Here is an 18,766-nt window from a genome sequence, read left to right as displayed (position 1 = left end):
GTGGTGGGACCTCTGTCCTTCTAGGGGGGTTCGGGGGCATGCCCCCCGTGAGAAAATACTGTTGAAATTAAACAAAGAAAAATTCAAACCTCTTTTAGTTACAGTGTCTATTTACATTACACCTACAACATAAGAAAGAGATAAACACATGATCTTTTATTTTGACGCAAACTAGTGAATTGCGGTAATCGTCAACTATGCAGATATGGAAATAATCTACACTCATGACATGGCCTAATTGTTTTGAAAGTAGTTCTGCTTACCGCAGACTCTACACTCTCTCATCTCTCTCCTGATCCTCCGTCCTCACTATCATCATCTGCCGCTGGAGCCGATGAAGGTCAGAAAACATATATTTTGACACAGTTTACAGCGTCTGCTTTAAGGGCCTGGTTCAATTTTTTCACGCTATTTATCTGCACATTCCTTGCGTTTCTTCTCCATCTCGCTGACTATTTTGACAGATACACACACACTGACACTGCTGCACGCTCGCTCACTCGTTTAAAGTTGTGATTGGGCCAGCCCAGTGTCAATCAAGAAAAGAGCCAATACATACAACCGGCGTAGCGTCATAGAACGTCTCTGAAAAGGTTCACGCCCACTTTTAGGGGAAAACAATCCGGTGAGCGCCATACACAGTAACGGATTGAGGACGTGTACTAACCCTTACAAACATGTAATTTGTATTTAAACATTTTTTTTTTCACACAGTAGGCTACCCCTATTATGTATTTGTATTTAATTATTTTTTTCCACACAGTATTTTTTATTTTTTATTTTATTTTAAATACATTTCCATGTATTCATGCCCATCTCTGCCTGCCATCATCATCAATATCTTGCTGTTATGGAAATATCATGAATTACGGATGATGCTATCGAAAGCTAAATCAGGCTAGTTGTATAGCTGGATAGAAAAGTGCACTCAGTAGCTACTCTAAATATAAAGACACAATATTATACATTTAAAGATGTTTACGTCTTAAAACCGTAGTAAAATCATTCACTGGCTACCTGGTGACTCGATGAGGTACGAGTAAATGTCCGGGTAAACCACTGGGTGGGGTTGTTAGACCAATTTGGCTGGTAGAATGAAACAGGATATGTTTTTAAGTTGCCCAAATTAAGTTTATAAATGTATCGTTCACGCTCTATGGAAGGCAGGGTGGACATATAATTACTCGACATATTTCATCTAAGTGATTTCTGAAGTTAGGCTATACACGTCTGCCGGCTGTGTACGGACCATAGACTGTAAAAAAATATGGACATAGTGTCCGTGACGTCACCCGTAGGTTTCTGAAGAGCATTTTTGAAGCCTAAAGTGGGCGGAGCCGGCCGTCGCCATCTTGGCCTTGCGTCACTCCCGGATAACAGAAAATAGGCAAACAGGCGGGGCGTGAGTGGAGCTGAGGAGCCTGGCCTGGCTATCTGAAATCACCTAGCTCGACGTGATCGAGTTAGCTGATGATGTAAAGCCAATTAAACGTTCCTATTTTTGCCCTTCGTAATATTATAATAGTTAAAAGACATGGCTACAAGTGAGACTGTGTATTACTTCGAGAGTGTTTGTGTGTGACAGTGATTTATGTGCATACATGTCCGTCACTCTTTCATGGTCCGTCAGCGCGGCATTGCTCAAGTTCGTAGAGAGCTTATTCAGTCCATTTTAAATTCTGATGTTGGCCGTCTCTCAAATGGGTTAAACCATAGATATATTGCCTATGAAGTTCAAGTAAATGCGCTAGAAAATCCGCGCTCATTCATGTGCATTTATTGCATGAACGGAGAAAGCTAGCGCCGACGCCTGCATGATTTCATCTGACGGTACATAAGCATATTATAATCCATCTGTTCCGTGAGAGCAGAACGAACGAGCATTTATTGACGTTTTAAATTTGAAAACCCCAAAAAGCAACGAAATTGTCAGACATCCATTAGTGCAGGTTCACGGAGGAAAACAACTGAAATACAGCGCTGGTTGTTCTCTCGAACGATAACGACGGAATCCAAAGACGTGGGCTTTGTACCCAAGTATTAAATTGTATGAAATAATCCCGAAAAAAAGCACAAACACTGCAGAGATGGCAAGTTCAGCAGCTAACATTTGCTGAGGTGAAGTGACGGCTAGTAACAGCAGACAAACGGCTAGCACTGACAGCGGCAATCCATCTGTCACTCAAGTGGCCACTAGCCACACCCTTAAATTTAAATATTAATCAACTAAACGGACGAGTTATAAAATAATTCACCCCCCTCACAGTTGTTATGAAGGGCAAAATTAGCTGTATAGACCAAAGCCACATAGAGATCCAGGTTGTAAACATATTTTTTTCTGCTGTAAAGTTGGTAATTTTAACATGAGGGAGATACAGATTTGACTCACTTCTGCAGCCAGGCCAAGCGGCCAGTCAATGAATTGCAGTTTAACTCACTTCCGTGTTGGTTTCAAGAGAGAGACGGGGAGGTTGCCGCTTGGTACGGACGTTGTTTTGTGCCGCTATTTTGTATTGAAGTCTATGGGAAGTCTGGCTTGTTTTCCCCTAAAAAGGTTACAAAATTGACAGTTAAGTTCCCGGATGTGCCGGTTGTATGTATGGGCCGCTGATCTACGTGTTTCATGGGCTGGTCTGTCAGAAAGAAAAAAAAAATTAACACTGACTTTGACCAATGCATTACACCGGCACAAACCCAGCGCCGCCAATTAAGCAAAACAAAACAAAATGAATGGGCCGCCGATGTACAAATTGTGGGCCGTTAAAAAAAAAAAGTATGAGTATGAGATTTATCGGCCCAAAAAGCACGTCGGCCCACCGGGCAAATGCCCGGTATGCCCAATGGCCAGTCCAGCCATGCTCAGTAGCCTATATTGAACATGCATCGCGCGATTGCACGTTAAGCGTTTTATAGTGTTGGTTTTCTATGGGTGTTGTTCATAATCTGATGTAATATGTTTGCCTCTATAAAGTATGCTTTATTAATAAGGTAGGCCTATATTCTGTACTAAATTTGGTGCTTCAATATCACTCTCATTAAGCGTCTTAAATGGGGAAGAACGCTTTATTATGCTGCCGTTGTCTGTTTTAGCAGAAGACTGCCATCTAGTGGTAGCAGGTTTTCTCAGACATCTGTGTGTGGATCGTGAAAGGCGAAACCTGCGAAATGAAAGTCTCAAAATCCAAATGAATCAAATAGGATCGACTCAGAAACGAGTCAATGAATGCACGCGTGTCACCTGATCCACAAATGCACATCTTACTTGTTGCATGCACAAATTCTGGCCTACATTAATACAAGACCGAGGTTTTGTATTAACAACTATGTCTCTATTTGTACAAAATGCTGCACATTCATGTGATTTTGGATTTTGCACACACAATTTGTATTGTATTAGTTTAAATATAGTGACGCACATTTGTGAATTTGTCAAATAGATGGGTAGTTGTGCACACATTAATAATTAGCACCAGACCTATTCATTTGTAGTTGTGTGTGTGTGGGTTGTGAAATGCTTAAAAACCGCGAAAAGAAAGTCTCAAAATCCAAATGAATCAAATGAGATCGACTCAGAGGAGAAGTCAATGAATGCACGCGTGTCACCTGATCCACACATGCACATCTTCTGTGTTGCATGCGCAAACTATGATACACTAATACAAAGGAAAACATTTGTATTCACAAAAATGTCTCTATTTGTACAAATTGCTTCACATTCATTCAATTTTGAATTTTGCACTCGCAAGTTGAAAGGCATGGATAAAACATTTCTGCAACATGTATCAAGTTCATTAATAAGTGTGCTTACACGTGTTAATCTTTTTGAGACTATAATCATCCCATACCTACACACCATAAAGTGCATATCATATGCACATGAAAACTGCGTATCATTTGCACGCAAAAACAATTTTTGGTGTAAATGGCACAATAAATAAAATTCGTGCTATAGATACGCACTTTCATGAGATCGTGGCGGGCTTTAACGAGGAGCAGTGGGTCCGAAATTTTAGGATGAGCAAGTCGACCTTTGATATGTTGTGTCAACGTGTGTCCACATTCCTCTCCTACGACGAAACAATGTTTCGTCTGGCCATTCTGTCCCTTTGCAGATGCGCGTCGTGTGTCTCTCAACATTAAACCGCGGAGATAGCCTAATGCCTCAGAAAATTTGATCTGCCTGTTTACATGACAGTCGCTTTGGCACATATCTGATTTAAATCTAATTTATTTCCACATATGAACGAGGCCTGAAACCGATTTCGAAATATCCGAATGCATGCAGGGTTTTTTCCCTGTTTACACTGTCATAGAACACATCCGATCTGTCACAAATGAGCAAAAAATCGGAAATGGGTCACATTTCACTGACAGTAATAGACACTAACAGTTCTAAGTGTAATAGAGAGCCTCTCTCTGGCAGTAATTGCTCTTCTCATGTGTATCAGTGTTGCCAGATCTCACGAGACAAATAAGCAACCAGGCCAGTGAAAACAAGCCCAAAACAAGCGACCCCCCCCCCCCATGGTATATAGCTTATGGTACAGTTTATTTATTTTTCTGTTTATTTATTATGTTCTGTGAACATACATTACTTTTCTGTTTATTTATTATGTTCTGTGAACATAAAGAGCAATGACATGGTTAATTAATGATGTCTTTGTCACAAGTTGAGCAAATTAATTCCCCAAGGTGATCGGCTGATTTAATGGATGTGTGACAAGCTACATAGGTGGCTACCTTCAGCTCAGCTGTCTGTCTTGACTCGTTGTGTTTGGAGACTGTGAAACCAATGTCCGTAGCTATAGCTTCATTGAGGAGAACAGTGCTGCATTTTTTAGCGCAATTTTCCAACGGAAAAAAATTGCGCTTGTTAACTCATGATTTCTGTTCTGTGCGTCTGTGCGCACCAATCTTGCACTTCTATCTACTCCTCAACCAGACCACCTAGAGACTTCGGGTTTTCGGCATTATGTTAAAGGAGAAGTTCACTTTTAAAATGAAAATTCTGTCATCATATACTCACCCTCTTGTTGTTTCAATCCTGTATGAATTTCTTTCTTCTGCTGAACAGAAAGGAAGATATTTAATAGAATATCAGTAACCAGACAGTTTTTGGGTCCCAGTGACTTCCATAGTAGGAAAAAAATATACTATGGAAGTCATTGGGACCCAAAAACTGTCTGGTTACTGATATTCTTCTAAATATCTTCCTTTCTGTTCAGCAGAAGAAAGAAATTCATACAGGATTGAAACAACAAGAGGGTGAGTATATGATGACAGAATTTTCATTTTAAAAGTGAACTTCTCCTTTAAGGAAGGTCTAATCTCGGGAACGCACAAAAAAATCCAGGAAAAGATTAACTATCTCTTAGTGTTGTGATCCCATGAGGTGAGAAAATTGCGCTAAAACACACACTGAGTTTTTATTACTTGTTTTTAAATGTTTTCCTGTGCTAGCATGTTGTACGAGTTCCGCTAACATTACATACTCTGCACAGTGCTTTTGAGTCACCACCCACGACAGTTGAATCCATTCTTTTACTCCCTTTTCTTTCTCTCAGTCTGTGTTATATTTCTTCCCGTATTTCGCTCACTGTCCCGGGCATTTGTTCCTCCAAAAACTCTCCTACAGTCCATCTTGCGACTCGCGCGTATTTTCATTTAAACGTCACTGACGTTTTCCTAACCATAAAAAAAAACAGACAGCCCTGCTCTGCCTCTGATTGGCTAGTACTCGTTGACATCTGGGTTAGAGCCAATTAGAAGCAGGATGTGGGTGGGGAAAAACTCTGCTTTCTCCTGTGTGGGACAGAGGGAACAGGCATTAAGACAAGCTACGTTTAAAATATACAATATCTGCTTGACAACTTATTGTGGAGCTGGGAACAAGCCCAAAATAAGCAACTACACTTTAGAAACAAGCCCAAAAAAACGCAACCCGCGACTACCAATATTTGTAAGCGACTTTACAGAAAAACAAGCCCAAAGTCGCTTATAATAAGCGGACTTGGCAACACTGATGTGTATGTGTGTGTCCTGGAGGGAGAGACAAACTCCAGCAGATGGTCAAATTCCTGGACATTCACGTGGAGATCTCTAAACACACGTGTCATCACTATGTAGAATAGAAAATCATTGTGTGAATACACACATATTTTAACAAATTCAAAATAACAAACTTTTCTATATTTTGGATGTAATTTGGAAAAAATACAAAATATGAACAAAGTAAAGTTTACTTACAGTGCATTTATTTAGTGACAGGATGTAAAACAGAAGCACAAAAGCCCAAAAGTTATAATAAGGATGACACAATTACCTCAAGTTCGCCCTGTAGAATTGGTAGTCCATAGAGTCCTCTTTTGCCCAGCCATGACTTGCTCCACACAAGTCGTCTTCGTTTTTTTTTTTTTTTTTTTCGTTTTTTTTTTTTTTTCATTTTTAATGCCATTATCAAAATGAATACAACTGACTGTTTTTGTTTGCTGTACGCCATTGTACAATTTCCTTGTGAATTCAGCTCACCGTCACCGAACGTGTCACAGATTGATGACGTAAAACTCAGACTGTGCGACTCTTCTTGTGTGCGTCCGTTTTTCGCGTCTGAGCGTCATACTAGGTGTTTCTCAATGTCAAGGATACTTCTTTGGCAGGACTGGTCCTTCCAAGTCACTTCCTTCAGAGGCTAGGCGAGGCCTATGGGCGAGGCTCCTCTTTAGCATTCGGAGAACACGTAAATGGAATAGGCTAGCAAGTGCACGTCATGGCGTCATTACGTCAGTGAAAATGAAAAACAAGCGTTGCTATGGACGCAGTTCTGTTCACTCGGGCAGTTGTGATTGTTTTTAAATCAATAAACTCCTTTTTAATCATATTGATTATTTGACTGTGAAGTGTGTTTAAACAGTGCGGGTAAATTTGACCCATAACATAATGGATGTAATTATTTTTTAAAACAAATGTTTGGTAACATAAATATAAACATTACATTTGAATTTTTTTTAACAAGATAGCAAAGCTGCGCGCATAGGATTGTGGGTGATTTTAGAGCGCGAAGGCTACACATATGCATCCTTTCCTGTATATGGGTTATTTTTCGAACGAAGGACTCAGTCCTTGGTTGAAATTCCGAGGATCTTCGACATTGGAACAGTCCTTCGACGGATGTCGATGACGTAGCATCCTCGAAATTCTGGCTTCAGAGGATCCTTCCTTGACATTGAGAAACGCCTACAGTCTGACATAATGACATCTGAGATCCAACAGTGTGACATGGCTTACAGCGGGGATCATATTCATACATTCTGACAAGCAACAATCGTAAAGGACTATTATAAATCGCAAAGTGTGTACCCGACTTTAGATCTTGTTGTCAGTTTTGTTTGCCTTCCTTGACCGTGTCTGGATTTATCAATTTTGGATTTACTTTTTACTTTATTATGTTAGTTTGAATAAATGTTTGCTGCATCTGGATCCTACCCTCATTCCTCTGAAACAGCTACTGTTAGAAATATCCCCTAAGAAAAGAAGTTTATTCAAGTGTGCTATTAGTATACTTCTTTTAAACTTAAAATAAGACAGTATACTTTCAGTCTACTTTTTATGTACTTCTCAGAAATATACTTCAAATTCCACTTAAGTATACTTGACTTATACTGACAGAAAAGTGTAAGTATATTTGGCCTGTATTTGTTGATCGAGATATACTTAAAAGTATAATTAAGTATTCTAGGTATTCTTGGCTTGTACTTGTGTTTACTATGTTGATTGAGTAGCTTATTAAATGCTTTTTTTAAAAACATAATATTACACACTGTCTTATAAACTAACATGTTCAAGTTTATATAGTAACAAGCTTTCTGGTGGAATAGCTTATAGAGATAAATAAAATAAGCATGGAACTGAACCTGATCTTGTACACAGCGATAATAATTCCCTTACAAAAAAGAAGTTTATTCAAGTGTTCTATTAGTATACTTATTTTCAACTAAAAAGAAGAAAGCATACTTTCAGTCTACATTTTATATACTTCTCAAAAATATACTTTATGTTGTTATGGAAAATTTTGATTTTCATTGATTTGCAGTATTGATTTTCATTGACTCTCAGTAAAACATTGAAATGACCTTCTATACGTGGTCTACATGGTAAAACTGACGTGTATGTGTTTCTCTTAATGCTGGGTAAACAGGTGGGACGTCAGTAGGCGGCAGAATGAGAAGGGACCTCTGACTTCTAGGGTCAGAGGTCGCCCAATTTAGAACTTGTGAGTTTGTAAGAACAAACTTATCAGAAAACTAGCAGGGAAGCCTCTCCTTGTTTAGATAAGGGCCTGTAAGCAGAAGACCTTGAAAGCAGTATAAAAACTCCTCTGCCCTCCCTCTCGTGGTCGCACTTGTTTCACAGACTGTACTGGTGACTTTTGTGTGGCAACTGGGCCTTCTTGCAAGAATAAAATACTTTTTAATGATCATTTGAATTTCAGAGTGTCTCTTATGCAGTTGATGATTGTTTAATGAATTTTTGCCACAACAATGTACTTCCCAGAAATATACTTAATTACACTTAAGTGTACTTGACTTATACTGAGAGAAAAGTCCAAGAATATTTGGCCTATACTTGTACTCAATCTTTTGATCGAGATATACTTAAAAGTATAATTCAGTATTCAAAGTATACTTGGCTTGTAGTTGTGTTAACTCTTTTGATCGAGTAGCCTATTAAATATACTTTTTTTACATAGTTTTTCAAACACAGTCTTGTGAAACTTACATTGTTTGAAAATATTGATATAAAACAGATATGTTTCTAATTCTGTGTATTTGAATTTTTTTTGTAGGCTAGTCGACTGGTAGTGTACATAGGAATTTACTCTAATTCTACTTTTTCCCACCATTGACTGAATTTTCCAGCTATCCATGTTTTCACTGTTATACGGTAGGGGGCGCTATGACACATCTTCTAGTGCAGATTAGTGATGGGAAGTCCGGTTCTTTTCCGCGAACCGGTTCTTTCGGACAGTTCGTTTCAATGAACCGGTTCAAAAAACCGGTTCACCAGTTCTTTTACGTCATCACGTAATGACGTCAATTCTATCATCCCGGCGGATAAATATACATTCAAATAAAGGCATTTGTAATCATAACTTCAGTTAAATAATAGTCCTCATCGTCATAATCATCTTGAATAGGTTTCTTACATTTACGTTTTGAAAATGAACCCTGTAGTAGGCCTAAGGCGATGCGCAAACGCGGATGTTTTACATGTCTTAAAGTGAATAAACTGGTCTTCATCATTTTTATTTTATTTGTAATTAGATAAACTTACATTTCGCCGAATTCGGCCCCTCATTCAAGTCCTTGGTTCACCCGTGCTCATGTATCAGCACAGCACAGTGACAGTAAACACAGCATCAGCTGAACTTGGCCAAAAGAAAGTTCGGTTCAGAGACGGTGCGATCACGCATGCGCAGTCTCTCCAGCTCATCGGTTCTCCGTATCGAACGTGTCCGAAAGATACAGTTCTCGGTTCTGTACTGGTGATCCAAGAACTGCTGCAACAACCAGTTCTTGACTCGAGAACCGAACCGTAGCATATGCCTGTGTGTGAGCTGAAAACTACTGAAACCTTACTAGGCTAATTCAGTCGACTAAACTAAAAACTCGATGCATGTCTCCAGTATGTTTAATACGTTATGTTTTGATTAACACATTATAAACATTTAATTTGCACCCTTTAAAACCTTGGCAAGAGTTTACATCAAAAATGTATATCACCTTAGAAATTAAATTATCTGTTCCTGAAAATAATGTTTTAGTATAATAATAAATGTTTAGTTTTATAATCCATTCATTGTTCCCAATCTTTAAAATAATACAGTGAAAAGGCAGTAGCCTATGTGATAAACATGTTTCTAACATGTTTTATTTTGTTACACTTATTGATGTTCAATAAAATACTAAAGAAACATGCATTTCGTCCCTCTGAAAAAATCGCACGCATGCTCAGCTCATCAGCTCATCGGCTCTCCGTATCGAACGTGTCCGAAATAAACAGTTCTCGGTTCTGTACTGGTGGTCCGAGAACCGCTGTACCTGTACGTTCGGTAGTGCGCGCATGCTCAGTATCAAGATCGTGCTCATCACTTCTCTCAGCACATGTCTCAGTTCAGTGAACTGTTGGATTTACTGGAGTAACATATATGCCTATATTCCGGGATTTTGGTTTATTTTGAGTCGAAGGGACTGTCAGGACGCAGGCATGTCCGAAAGTGAGTAATTTAACTTGTGAACGATTCAGTCCGATTTAGTGTACTGGTTCGACCAGTTCACTAAAAAGAACCGGTTCAAAAGAACGATTCGTTCACGAACCGGCCATCACTAGTGCAGATTAGAATCTCCGGATCAAAACACAGGAGAAGAAGAAGCTGAAACAAGTGTTACAAGATTGCTCACTCAAATGTAAAATAACGTGATCATCAAACATTAAACAGCCTGTAAATCAAAACTGCTTAATGTTTCCAAATTAAATGAAGCGTAACCCATGAAGAGAAAACGGCTGTGAAGCTTTGGGGGTGTTGGACTCGATCTACTCCATCTGTGTTTTGATCACGTTTCTGAATCTGATCAAGGCGTAGTCTTTGACAAAAATGAGATTTTCTCATCTTTTTCGTTTAAAATGTTGCCTTTCTTTATGAAACTTACCAACATTCAAGTGTTGATTAAAAAGGATGCATGAAGCTAATAAAATGTTTTTAAAATTAAAGTACAGTTAAAGGTATTTTTCAAGTATAAAAAATAACATTTGAACATAGTAGTATAGGCCTACTGCAAGTGCAAAAATTATAAATAGTAAACTATAAGTATAATCTTAAGTTTACTTAAAGAAAACTTGCAGTATAAAACTACTAAACTAGTAGTTTACTGAGAGTATACTTCAAAGTTGCTACAAGTATCACAATAGTAAGCTACTAGTATACCCATAAGTTCACTTGCAGTACATATGAGAAAAGTAATTATAAACTAGTTGTGCACTTAAAGTTTACTACTGTGACACTTATAGTACACTTAAACATACTTTTATATACTAAAAGTGGGCCAATTTAGTCCCAAGTGGTATTAAAATAGTACACTTACAAGTTTACTGCTAGTACATATTGACATTAGTATACTTACTTCATAATGTATACTTAAAAATATACTTGAACATTACTTAAGTATACTTCATAAATTAACTTTAAGTATACTTCTTTTTCGTAAGGGTAAACATTAGATCAGAAGTTATTACAAACTCTCAATGGTAGTTTACAGTGTGTTTTTTATAAAACTGTAGGTTTAGATTATGTCATGATCACAATAAAGAAGTTTTTTGTGTTAATAGATCATTTCTACAGGACTGTTTTTTATTTTATTTTTAAGTACTTATACTTGATACAATACTTGGAAGGTTAAAAAAATTCTGGGCCCGTATGTATAAAACTTCTAAGAAATGCTCTTAAGAATAGTCTTAAGCTTTGACTTGTGTCAGAAAATACTTAGTAAAGAGTAGGACTTTTCTAAGAGTAGGAGACTTTTCTAAAGCAGCTAAAAGCAACTTTCAGTAAAGTATAAGACTGATTCTTAAGTGCAGAGGTGGGTAGTAACGAAGTACATTTACTTCGTTACATTTACTTGAGTACTTTTTTAGAAAAATTGTACTTTTAAGAGTAGATTTGAATGTGGGTACTTATTACTTTTACTCGAGTACATTTCTAATGAAAAAACTGTACTTTTACTTCGTTACATTGGGCCACGTTCCTCTCGTTACTTTATTTTAATGCAATATGTGTTGTTAAATGCGTAGTTTATTCCAAGCGCGCTGTATCTTTTTTCTGGACTTGAGCGATGCTCAATTCACAAATGAATGACTCTTTTGAGTCGATTCTGTTCAAAGACTTCATCAAACAAGTTGGCAGATCTGTCTAAATCGGTTCGCGAATCAGTTTGAATGAACTGTTCAGTTCCTGCACGCACTGAATCGTCTGAAGCCCTTTCAATTCACACTCGACTCGGAGTCGTAACAGGAAGATTTAAGCACATCAAGAGCGTTAGATGAAGTGGCAGAGGACCGACAGTAGCTACAGTCAAGTGAGAGCAAATCTTCAAATGCATCATATTTTTGCCAGCGATGAAGATCTTTATTAGTTGAACATCTTCGTAAGCAGTCTGTGAATGAATGATTCCACAGGAGTCAGGACGATATATTCGATTTCATTTTACTCAGGTAATACATTTTACAACCAAACAGATTATTACGCCACGATACTAGAAAGTATGACATTACCCGTTTTTTGGACATATAAATTAATTTACATTAAATAAAGCTACCACTGTTCACAGTTTATGAACACCCGCCATCCCGCGGTAGTGTGTGTATTGTTGCGCAGTGGCGTGCGAACTCGACTTGAAAACGAATGCCTTTGCCTGCCGTAGACAGTTAACCAGTTTAAACATGCTTGCAGAAATATACATTTGACATCGATGTACTTTTATTTGTTTTGTTTTTTGTGTGTGTTCAGATGTTCAGTAGCAGTCATGAGCGCGAGCACATGTGAAGAGTTTTTAACTCTTCTCTGTAAATAGCCTACCTTTGAATGCAACACTCTGCAGATTCACTTTATTTCGACATTGTCTAATAATCCAAATGTAGTTGTATAAGTTACTATTTTACAAACCAGAGGACAGGCAATGATTTTCGAGCTATACAGATGGCAGAAATAATGCTTACGTCTCTCTTCTGTTTTTGTTGCAAAGATAGCTGATAATAATCATTTAAATAAACAAAATCTAAATAATATCATTTTATATATATGACGACTTCAGAGGCAAAAGCCTGTAAGTACCATCTGAAATTTTCTTCTAAAAGAGCATTTTTATCAAGCTTGTATGTTCATGTTCACACTTAAATGTCAATGAAAAGTAGCCTACCTATTAATTGTCATTAAAGTGAAATTACTGAACTTAAATATACGAGCTTGATACAAATGATTGTTTTAGAAGAAAATTTCAGATGGCACTCAAGAGGCTTTTGCATCATGAAGTCTTCCTATATATATATATATATATATATATATATATATATAGGCCTATATGATCCGAAGTAACTAGTTTCTCACTACTTGAGTAGTTTTTTCATTGGATACTTTTTTACTCTTACTCAAGTAACTATTAAGATTATTACTTTTACTTTTACTTTGAGTAAATATTTCTATAAGTACTTGTACTTTTACTTGAGTACAGTTTTTGGGTACTCTACCCACCTCTGCTTAAGTGCTGACTGAAGTGGCACTTAAAGTCCACATGAAATCAAAATTGACCATATTTACTTTGTTTGCCTAAATTGATCATTTTGTGGTGAACAATTCATCCATGCAAGTCAATCCACACAAAAAATGTATTTGGCCTCGTAATCTTTAATCAAAATCTGAAAATGCCCCTCCCCTCTGCTTTGGAGGACCTTCCCTGATGACGTATGTTTGACGGCTTGGTTTGGGAAACGCTTAAAGGGATACTTCAGGATTTAGCATTAAGCTTTGTATTTGTCACGATGTGACAAAAAGCATATGGAACTTATTCCCGCTGAAGCAGTGTTTCCGGTGGGACACTTTTGAGTGTAACACTGTCCCCAGGCCTGTGTGTGCATCTGTTGCCATGACAACCTTAAATGACGGATTGACGACAGGTGTGGGGAATTTACTTTGAGAGTTTAGGTGAGGCCCCGTCAGCATTTGAGAGAGTATAAAAAGCAAGAGAAAGAGGCTGTTTGGGTTGGTCTTTTCTCCCCCGTGAGAAGTTGTTTTATTGGGCGGTTGCAGTTATTTGAGTACTGGTGAATGAAGAGGAGAGTGTTGGCTTGATGAGAGACTTGAAGACAACAGAGGGAGAGTGAAATACCCCGTTTGCATTGGAGAAGAGCTAAGTAACTGAGAACTGAGTCTCGTAATTGCATGTATTTGACACTGAATTGGATGTGGCTGGGAGTGTTTGGATCACGTTTATAAATATCACTGAGTGGATTCTATTGATTCATTACCGATCTCTTATCTCTCCCTCCATTAAAAATGGTGATGCGAACTCTGCCTGTGTATGTGAAGAAAAACATCCCAAAACATCCTCCGCAGTATTGATGATCACGGCCCCCTCGCACAGAGACCCAAGGGTGAGTGCTGGCTTTAAATTGCACTTTGTGAAGTGAGTTTGCAGTGCCTAGGATTGCCGTTTCCCCCACATTATATGCTTGAAGTGGAATTGCTGTGTGTGTGGAAGATACATTCCCTTTTGCCGTGCACTCTCCCTGTGCTATGCTGGTCTACTGTCAATAGTGAGAGTTCTGTGACATTGATCTGTATTAACTGTTTGGATGTTGAAGAATTATCATCTGGGTTTTGAATTAACCCCTCTGTTGCGCTAATAGGAGAGGAGATGCCCTGTTGCAATGTTCTCTGTCTCAGTAAAAGCCTTGTGCAGCCTGTCAACTTCGAGTCTGCTGCATCCTTGTAGCCCACCTGTGCTGGGAGAAGTGACTGTCCCTCTGCCCCGAATGTGAGGTTGGCACGCTTTGTCTGAAATATTCATTTTGTCTGTGTTAGAAGAAGCTCTGTTCAGCCTGTCGACTTCGAGTCTGCTGTATCCTTGTAGCCCACCTGTGCTGGGAGAAGTGACTGCCCCTCTGTCACGAATGTAAGGCTGGCACGCTCTGTCTGAAATATCCACTCTGTCTATGTCAGAAGAAGCCCCGTTCAGCCCGTCGACTTCGAGTCTGCTGTATTCCTGCAACTCATCTGTATTGTGAGAAGTGTTCGCTCCTTTCAACGCATGTGAACTGTATACTTTGTCTGAAGCATCCATTCTGTCTGTCTCGGTAGAAGCCCTGTGCAGCCTGTCGACCTTGAGTCTGCATCCTTATAGTCACCTGTGCTGGGAGAAGTGGCTGTCCCTCTGTCACGAACGTGAGGCTGGCACACTCCGTCTGGAATATCCACTCTGTCGGTGTCAGAAGCCCCGTTCAGCAGTCGACGTGGAGTCCGTTACCACTTTGTAACCCCCTTGCACTGGAGAAGTGCCCGTTCCGCTGCGAGCATGCGTGGGAACAGTGTGACGTGTTGGAGCCGCCATTCAGGGTGCCCCCTACCTAGTTACTCACCGGCTTGCCGTGTACCTGCTGAAGGCCCTGCTCTGGTGCTGCAAAGAAAGTAGAAGAGCCCGATCACACCAAGGAAGACTCCCCTAGCCACCCCACCATAAGACCGTGTACCTGCCGTATATGTACCTGACTGATATTCATCTGCCCCGAATTCCGCACCTGTGAAAGGAAGGAAGGTTGGAATTACCTACTTACCCAAGGGAGACTCCCCTAGCCACCCCACCATAAGACTGTGTACCTGCCGTATACGTACCTGACCGATATCCATCTGCCCCAAATTCCGCGCCTGTGAAGGAAGGAAGGTTGGAATTACCTACTTACCAGAGGAGACTTATCGGACCGCTCACTTGCCAACCGCATCCCCACCTGTGAAAGACCTACTTGACCATCCACCTGTTCGCTGGCCATCTGCTGCAGGGTCTGCACTGAGGAAGAGGGCGGGAGAGTCCCCAGTCGCTGCACCGTTCACCCTCGATCTCTGAGGGCAACAAGGAAGAAGATTTTAGATTAGGATTTCCAATTTGCTTTTACTTCGAAATAAAACTTGTTATTTATTCTCTGTCTCTGACTCTTCCCTCTGACACGCTCCTCGAGGTGGTCCTGGTTCAGGGGTGGGTGCAGTCTAGCTTGGCCCACCCGACCTGTGACATATGTAGAAAACCTGTAGAATTTTCGAATTACCATGCTTTCCACCCTCATATCCCCCTGAGACAAGAGATTTATGTATTTTTTTGTCTGGAAAAAATCCTCCATCGGAGGATTTTCTGGCCAGAGGCTAAAGACTACAGCCAGTAGATGGCGTTGTTCCGCATGTTTTCAACCCGCCCATAGAGGGTGGGATCTCACTCACAGAATGTACACACAGTGTCAGCCGTCTTTCTTTGGAAGCTAAGCTAGCAGGCTCTTGTTCTGTGGAGAAAGCTGAATAGTAGGAGAAAGCGGAGTAAGTAGGGGTTACCATCCTCCTTTTCCCGGACTTGTCCGGCCGTCGAGATCGTTCAAAATGTCCGGGATTCAGCTTTTTCTTTCTGCGGTCGCCATTCATTGTTTACATGCACACCTTTTGTTTCAATCTAACTGAATTAATTCCGATTGGTGAATGTAGTGTTTACATGAACGCTAAACAAGTGATCGGTTGATGTGCGTTTTACCATTGCTAAGAAAATTCCCGTTCCTCCGTGAGAGATGCGAGACCCGGCGCATCTCAGTAATGACGCCACCGGCCTCGCGCCGTTCTCCCGCGGCCGTCAGCCTCGTCCTGCTCGCCACAGTAAACATGATGACTGAATGAATGGCGACTGTAGAACGCAAAAGCCGAATCCCGGACATTTTGGGCAATCTCTAAATCCCTGGTAAACTCATCACGTAGGCTAGCCTTGTTTGTTTTCAACTGCGCTCCCTTACCGGTAGGCGTGGCCTCCTAAGGCAGCGAAGCAAGTGCATTCTGGGAGTTGTTGTCTTTCATCCACATAAGCCAAAAATACATTTTCTGGGTTTTCTCAGTCTAGAAAGCTCCAAATTAAAAAATTTCTTAACATTTCTTCTACTTAAATTACCTATTTTAAATACACATTCATCTTCCCAGAGGTGAAGTATCCCTTTAACCACTCCCCTCAAACCGTTAGTCTGTTATGAGCAGAGATGGAGAGGAGGAGCGCTAGAGTAAAACCCTGCCCTCTGTTCAATATTCCGTTTCACTGGGAAATACGTCACAACACTGGAGAAAAGTCGTTTGCAACTTCCGGTTCACGCGGACTTTAAGTGTTGTGAACTAAGGACTACAGTGATGTCAACCCAAAATGGCCGCCCTCAACCACTGAATCAGCCAATAGTGAGCCTGCAAGGGTGAGGTCACTGCAGCATGACACCAATCATTTAATTTTATTATAATAAAATCATTTAATTAAGACACTTTAATATTTAATTTTTTTTTTTTTTATGCTTTGCATTGTGCAAAATTTTCGCAAATTAGTATTTATGCTGTGGAATCCTCTTCTGTTGATGTGTGTCTCCTCATTTACAATTATGCAAACATGAGTTCCATAAATGGATCCAACAACTCAGGAGAGCCCGAAATACTCATTAAAGTGGCTTTATTTTGCTGCGAGATTTGCAAAGTCAATGAACTGCCATACAGTAGTGGCCAAAAGTCAGGCAAAGGAAAATTGTCAGATTCACCCTTTATTCAAATATTAAAAATGTGTTAAAGATTTTGTATGTGTATTGTGTAGTTGTGCTTAGAGTCAATTGTTTATTTGTGATAACACAATGAAACATGCCAAATTGTACAGACATAATTTTTAGCCAGGCTGTCAAACAAATGAACAAGAGAGGACAATGAAATATTAATAACTGACTATGTTACAGACAATGTATAATTTCTTTTTTCTCCTGTAAGCTTTTTTTTTTTTTTTTTTTAACCTGTAGCTGTAGTTAGGCCTTTTTTCAACAATATTATTGATCTGCCTGCAATGACACCATTGTCCCTGAACTGAACTGAACTGAGCTGAACGAAGACATAACTGTTTTCTCCAGAGCGACTGTATAATGAACTAAATAGATAACTAATGACTAATGATCTTTTACAATGGAAATGAATCATCATCGAACTTACTTAAGCTGTACAATGGCACTATGTTCTTCTAGAGCTGCTGTACAGCCCAAACTAACTTTGTTGCATTATTTTCCTGTTATCACTTTAAAGCTGCTTTGAAACAATCTGTATTGTAAAAAAGCGACTTGACTTGAAATAATTTTATCAGATAAATATCTTCACTAAGTTTATTTTTATATTTATATATTTTTAAAAAAATTAAATATGAGGGATGAACAAAACACCATTTTCCTCATATTTTGATGGTTTAAGCAAACTTGTAGGGTCATTGAAAAAAAATTAAAAATAAAACTCTGCACATCACTTTTAGCCACTACTGTATTTGATGTGGTCAGTGCCACAATAGTGCTATTGAGACCCTGCTTACAGTGGACTGATGAGCTCAAGTCATCACCGGTGCACTGCTGCTTTTTTTCCAGTCAGCAACAATGTAATTATTACTTTCCTTTCATTTCATTGCTATAAAATTTCTTAAAAGTCAGTTCGAAAAAGGATCCCTTGATGATCAAACTTTTATTGTTTGATCAACTCCGTCATCATTTACTGTAACTCCAATACATCATATTTTCATTGAAAAGTGCGTGGCCTCCTCCTGTCTGCAGCCATCTTGTTACACTTAACTAGGTTAGGAGACCTCTTCAACTCTCTTAAAGGAGCATTGCGTAGGTTCTAAAATTGCTAACGGTTACTGACACCAGTGGCCGTTAGAGGAACTGCAGCCAGTCTCATGCTCGTTCTCGGTGCGCACACGCGTCGCTCATAGAGCACGACCAAATCAACCAGGGTTGCCGTAGCAACCACTGACGGCTCATCGAGATTCACCAGCATAATGTTTGAGGTAAGAAAACACCATTTGAAAACACTACCGATTGCCGCTGCTTACTAATAATGGCTGCCGTGCCGTACGGATGTAAGCCCAAGTAGACAAGAACGCGCATGACGTCACATTTTGTGAATTTTCGCGCCGAT

Source organism: Scardinius erythrophthalmus (genome assembly GCF_964197995.2).
Source record: "Scardinius erythrophthalmus genome assembly, chromosome: 4".
NCBI lineage: Eukaryota > Metazoa > Chordata > Actinopteri > Cypriniformes > Leuciscidae > Scardinius > Scardinius erythrophthalmus.
Note: the sequence above shows the minus strand (reverse complement) of the source record.